General features: G+C 35.2%; 1 non-coding gene across 1 annotated transcript; it reads right to left on the bottom strand.

Moving 5' to 3' along the window:
• Positions 1-308: 308 nt before the first annotated feature.
• On the bottom strand, positions 309-415 carry LOC112630941. The gene has a single exon (XR_003121046.1). It is a non-coding gene; the product is annotated as a U6 spliceosomal RNA (small nuclear RNA).
• Positions 416-6,441: the final 6,026 nt, after the last annotated feature.

Genomic DNA, 6,441 nt, shown 5'->3' with positions numbered 1-6,441 from the left:
CTCTGAATCAACAAATCTTTGTTGCAATAATGCTTACTCCCCATGTTCATCTCCAACTGCTGTGGAAGACAAAACCTTACCTTTATTTTTTTAAAGTTCCATGAAAGAGATGCAAGCTGGTATTTTCTCTTTTCCTGGATGCCTACTAGCAATATATTGCACAGAACATCCCATGTGTTTCCCAGCACAATCTCATTCCGTAGATCACCTTACATAAATATTTTTGTGGGTGTCACCATTTTGCATTGACTCATAACATTTCATTGGAGCTACTAAGACAGTAGTCAAATGTCCTTTTGGAGACTGCAAGAAATATAGAACACTTCACAAATTTGTGTGTCATCCATGTACAGGGATCATGCTGATCTTCTCTATATTGTTTCAATTTTAGTGTATGTGCTGCCAAAACAAGCACAAACATCTACTTTTTTTTTTTTTTTTTTTTTTTTAACATGGAGTCTTGTTCTTATCACCCAGGCTGGAGTGCAATGGTACGATCTATGCTCACTGCAACCTGTGCCTCCCGGGTCCAAGTGATTCTCCTGCCTCAGCCTCCCAAGTAGCTGGGATTACAGGTGCCCACCACCATGCTCAGCTAATTTTTGTATTTTTAGTAGAGACAGGGTTTCACTATGTTGGCCAAGCTGCTCTCGAACACCTGACCTAGTGATCCACCCACCTCGGCCTCCCAAATTGCTGAGACTATAGGCATGAGCCAATGTGCCCGGCCACAAACTTCTATTTTTATACATGGATACCGATGAGTCATGGATGAGGCTTAGCTCTGTTAAATCTAACTTACTTGAGATTTTGTGAATTCTTTCGAATGGCTTCATTGTGAGGTAGTATTTTAAAATATTTTAAAAACTCAAGATAGAGAAGCAAGTAGTTTGGGAGATTTTTACTTTTATGGAAAACAGATCACTTGAGGGAAAAACCACTACTCTGGGGAAGCAGAACATGGGTCCTTCCAGAACAATATGGGACTCTCCACTACCTACAAAATGGTGCCACACAGAATCTAAAGGGGCCAAGGGTATACATCTGGTAGCAAAGAAGAAAGGAATCTCTGATTTCTTCCTGTGACATTATTTGGACCTCACAGTTTCAAACTATTCCAAGGGATTCAGAGGATAATTTACCTTGAAGGTCTAGGACAAGTCCAAGCTAAGACATGGGTTTCATATCAGGTTTTGAGTGTGAGAAGAAGGGTCACTATGAGTGTGACTAAAGCTAGAAGGTCCAACTGCCAGAGCAGGGTACTGGCACTTTGGAAATAAAGGCTGAGCATATCTATGTGAACTAAAACAAAAAGTAGTAACTTTGAAGTCTATATGTGAAACACCAGGAAGACTGAGGGATCTAGATGAGTAAGGTCATCCTGGTAGCAAAGGTCATTGTTACCAGAATGAAGAAGCAGTTTGCATGGCAACAATGCAGCAACAGAATCAGTGGAAACAGCACCATGATTAGAAGGACCTTTTCCCATCCCTCATCCTGACTGTAAAAGAAGACTGTCTTCCTGGGACTTAGGGTACCCCTTAAGTTCTTTTAAAAAAATCAAGGAGGAAGGTATAGAGGATAGCACCCAGAGGCAGTACTAAATTTTTTGCTAAAGGGGACATTTTAAGACCCAAATTACTGACTAGAAAAATAAAAAATGTGACACTGTGTTTATCCCATGCATTGGGGTTATACTTGGAATCAAATAGACAACTTTGATATCTGTAGGGATAACTGTGTTAAAAGCCCTAAAATAAAGAACCCTGGACCCACTGCTCCTTTTAACTAGTCTAGCTTTTTGCCTGATTTCTGGCTGATGAAATGAATTAACTCACTGCCCTTCAAAAACTAATTGAACCAAGCTATGAAATCTCACCTAGCCTTTACATGTAAACACTTAGATTAAAAATATTAGCAACAGCATAATCTTCTGCAGTCATTCCACACATATCTTGAGTAAATATGTCAATATTTTGCTGAAGAATGCTATCTCCGATGACATACTGCAAGCATGAGGGCTGTGCTAAACTAACAGAGAGAGAACTTCATTCTTAGAAACTTTACAAACTTAGTATGTGCTTGTCAGTATAGAATTAACCACTTACATGAACTAACAAACATAAGCATCCCGGGTGCTCAAGTGTCAATCTTTGTAAATAACCCCAAAGGCTTAAAGGAAGGGACAAAAAAAATTCATATCCCACTGGGGTATGGCGTAGTAGAAGTAGTGAACATAAAGTCCTTTGATGGGCAAAAGACTATGCTCAGGTCACTCATCTAAAGGAGGCAAAGATTTAAGGGAAGAATTATCCACTTCTTCCCTAGTCTGATATATTGTAATTCAAAATCAGTTAGAAGTCAGATAAGTAAGAGCAATCTGCAGGCTGAAAACAATAATACGATGAATAATTATATTAGTAATAGTCGTTCAGTTAATGATACTGATAAGCATGTGTGAGGCACTGAATTAAATGCTGTATGCACATAATCTAATTTCCACACAATCACCCCTGAAGGATATGTTATTATTCTCATTTTCATACAGGAAAACATATTTGGTACTAAGTAATGTTTGCAAGGTCACCCCTAACAAGTGAAGAAGCTAGAAATTAAAACCAGTCTTGTGTGAATCTAAGGCCTATCTCTTTTCCATCACTCACCTACAGCTTATCTTCATTAAATAAAAAGTTAATTTAATTAAACATATCTTTCTTCCCTCTACACATACCGATCACAAATAAAAAATTAAAATACACCATAAATTAAAAAGAAATAAAATGATGAATTCACAGTGGTGGTAACAATTAATAATCACTTAGGGATAACCTAACATTAATATTTTTCAAATAAATCATCTTAAAGCAAACAGTCATCCAAAACACAAAATAATTTTCAATTCCTATTTATGATTCATATTACATTTTATACAAAGAGTATACAAAAGCAGAAGGTAGATAAATACTATAAAATACTTAATAATTCAATATTGAATCAATAAGCAAACTAAAAGTTATAGTTCATATGTCCTAAAACTAAACCCTTTACTGAAGAAGATAATGTGACCTAAAACATCAGATTGCAAATAACATCAGCCAATATAATAAGAGAATATAAATCCTGTCATATACATATGTTCTTTATGTTGCCCAGTCCAAGTAAATGCTTTTCTACCTAACTGGTGATTTGTGTTGATATTTTCCACTATAATCCAATAATTATAAAGCTAATCTTCTGATAAATTGAATATTTCCAACTTGAGTGTTACGACTCTAGAACAACACTTACTTTAAAAAATGACTAAACCTTTTAAACTTTCTGTAAAACACATGCACACGTATGTTTATTGCAGCACTATTCACAATAGCAAAGACTTGGAATCAACCCAAATGTCCATCAGTGACAGATTGGATTAAGAAAATGTGGCACATATACACCATGGAATACTATGCAGCCATAAAAAAGGATGAGTTTGCGTCCTTTGTAGGGACATGGATGCAGCTGGAAACCATCATTCTTAGCAAACTATCACAAGAACAGAAAACCAAACACCGCATGTTCTCACTCATAGGTGGGAACTGAACAATGAGATCACTTGGACTCAGGAAGGGGGACATCACACACCGGGGCCTATCATGGGGAGGTGGGAGGGGGGAGGGATTGCATTGGGAGTTATACCTGATGTAAATGACGAGTTGATGGGTGCAGCAGACCAACATGGCACAAGTATACATATGTAACAAACCTGCACGTTATGCACATGTACCCTACAACTTAAAGTATAATAATAATAAATAAATTTTAAAAAAAACAAAAACCTTTTAAACTTATTTACTGCATTTACATTTGCATTTTTTGTTAGTAAAAATTATACCATTTGCTGTCTTCTTTTAGTTATGGCACATAAAAGTGGTGTGAGGCCATCCTGTAAAATGGCAAAAACAATTTATAATTCATAAAATTACATATTCGTCAGCTGAGCTGAATACCTTATATAATGTCCTATGAACTTAAACACATAAAATAGAAAGCAAATAAAAAGCAGTCCCTTCCTTCTCACTCCTCTGTGCTTTCCCATGCACTGCTCTTCCACTTGAAAACATCTGGCCTCTGACTCACCACGTTAACTCTGGCCAGCTCCAAAAATGATTTGAAACATTCACTGGTTTCAAGAATCTTTGCTTCTGGCACAACATTTCACATGGTATCTTGTAATAATTTTATTGATTCCTATCTAAACCAAGAGATTCTTGAGGGAAGCTGCTGTGTCTTTTATCTCTTTGTCCCCAAACCCTATGATATCATAGTAAATGCTTTAAGTATTTTTATTAAATTAATGATCTAAATTATTACCTCTAGAGCAGTACTTCCTAAACTATATTCCAAAGAATATTTACTTTGTCAGAAGTTAGACTGCACCTGAACAGGAAGATCCTATGGTCATCTACGTTTGAGAAATATAAAACTGGATTATATGTCCGGTATTCAAGAAATGTCCTGACCTTTGCCTAGTCCTTATTTGACAATAGGTTTTGTGGCAACTAACATTTGAGGAATTAAAATTTCAGGAGCACAGTTTTTAAAACTTTCCAATAAAGGTAGGGGTTTCCTCCAGGTGACACAAACTCACTTGATTATTTTCTATCAATGGGCCCAGGATCCCAGCTGCCAAAGTCAGTCACTCCTGCTCCAAGTAGGTCACTAAGGAAATGGGCTCTGAATTAAAAGAGGCTTCAAATGAATTTTGATTGCTTATTATTAAATGGTCCCTTAGGTTTCTCCTGTGACAGGATCACAGAATTTTAGCTGTTAGAAAGTTCAGTATGAAATTTTATTCTCAATTATAATGATATTGATAATCCTAGGACCCTAATGCATATCTACTTCTTAAAATGCATTAATCCATTTTTATTCTGGTTTCTATTTTCATTGCTACTTAAAATTATCTTTTATTTTTGGCAAAATATCAGAAATACAAATGCAATGGCTTATCAATACAATTTCTAGCTGAACTATATGGGTTATTTTAGCATAATAAAAGCCACTAAATCACTTCCATTTTAAGGGACAATGCTGAGGAGAAATATATAATGTGTTCTGCAATATGCATAACCTATCCAAATATAACCATAATTAACCTAAAAAAGCCTATAGGCCTTCTAATGTGATTATTATGTATGGTATATATAAAGAAAAATCATTGTTTTAAAAAAACTTCTAAATTCTAAAAGTCAACTCCATTATTAAGGATTACAAAATATATACTATATATAATAAACAGCTATCAACTGTCTTGAAAACCTTGAAATCTCTACCAAAATATATTATATGACAGGAGTTGTTAACTAAAATATTTACAGAGGCAAAGGATGTGACCTGAGTTAGTACCTAGGTGGGGAGAGTGGGAAACTGGAGACCACAGACTTTGCGTGAAGCTATAGCCTCTTCATAGCATACCAAACAGTAATATGGGCTCAAGGGAAACCAGATTTCATTATTTAAGAAGAGCCTGAAATACAGATTTTTGCATGTCTCCTAAATTTTACATGTTGGCTCAATTTATGCAGGCCAACTTTGCTTTCCTGTGTTGTTGTTGTACACTAGTTAGAAAAAAAAATACTTCAGTCAAAAAAATAATTCAAAACAAAAGTTTTACCTATAACAAATTCAAATATGTGTCATAAATGCATAAAAGAAAGCCATACTCTCTGATACTTTTTGAAAGATATTAGTATTTAAAGTAAAATGTTAGACCATTATTTCAAATTATTTTTATTTAGGGATTGCTTAAGCTTCCAAATAGGAAAAATTGACCCTTACATATGTCAATGTTAAAACAAGTGGATTTCAAATATTTTGAAAATAACAATGGTTGATCTCTACATTGTTTTTCACTTCGATGTTTGTCTTGTATGAAAACAGTTGTTGTTACCTTTGACATACTCTCATTACAGACAGCAGATAGAGAGCAGTGATGCCATAGACATCTGCAATATTTGGATCAACACCAAAGTCTAGCAGAATAGTTTCACATCTTCTTGGCATGTTAGAGCCTATTAGTATTAGAACAAGAAATAAATCGTAAATTGTAGGAAATCAAAATAAATATTCTGCAGGTTTCACAAACTAGTTATATTTCAATGAGACAAATTCATTTTTATTCTATATATTTAAGCCAAATCCATCTCATGCTGAAAGAACTGGCTATTATATTCCTTTGTTAGAATTGTCTTCTTTTCACTGTCACAGATGTTAAGCTGACATTTTCTGTGCACCAGAAAAGTCACCACTTCTGGACAGCCATTGGCACAGGCCAAATGTAGAGTCATCCTGCGAAATTGAGGAGATACAGAGAGAAGTTTAGTCCACTATCTCAAAACATACAATGATTCATGTAATTGCAAACAATAAATAGCATGCTATTCCTCTACCTTCAAAACA

The sequence above is a fragment of the Theropithecus gelada genome, chromosome 8, assembly GCF_003255815.1.
Source record: "Theropithecus gelada isolate Dixy chromosome 8, Tgel_1.0, whole genome shotgun sequence".
Lineage (NCBI taxonomy): Eukaryota > Metazoa > Chordata > Mammalia > Primates > Cercopithecidae > Theropithecus > Theropithecus gelada.
The sequence above is the reverse complement of the archived record's forward strand: the minus strand, read 5'-3'. Positions and strand labels throughout refer to the sequence as shown.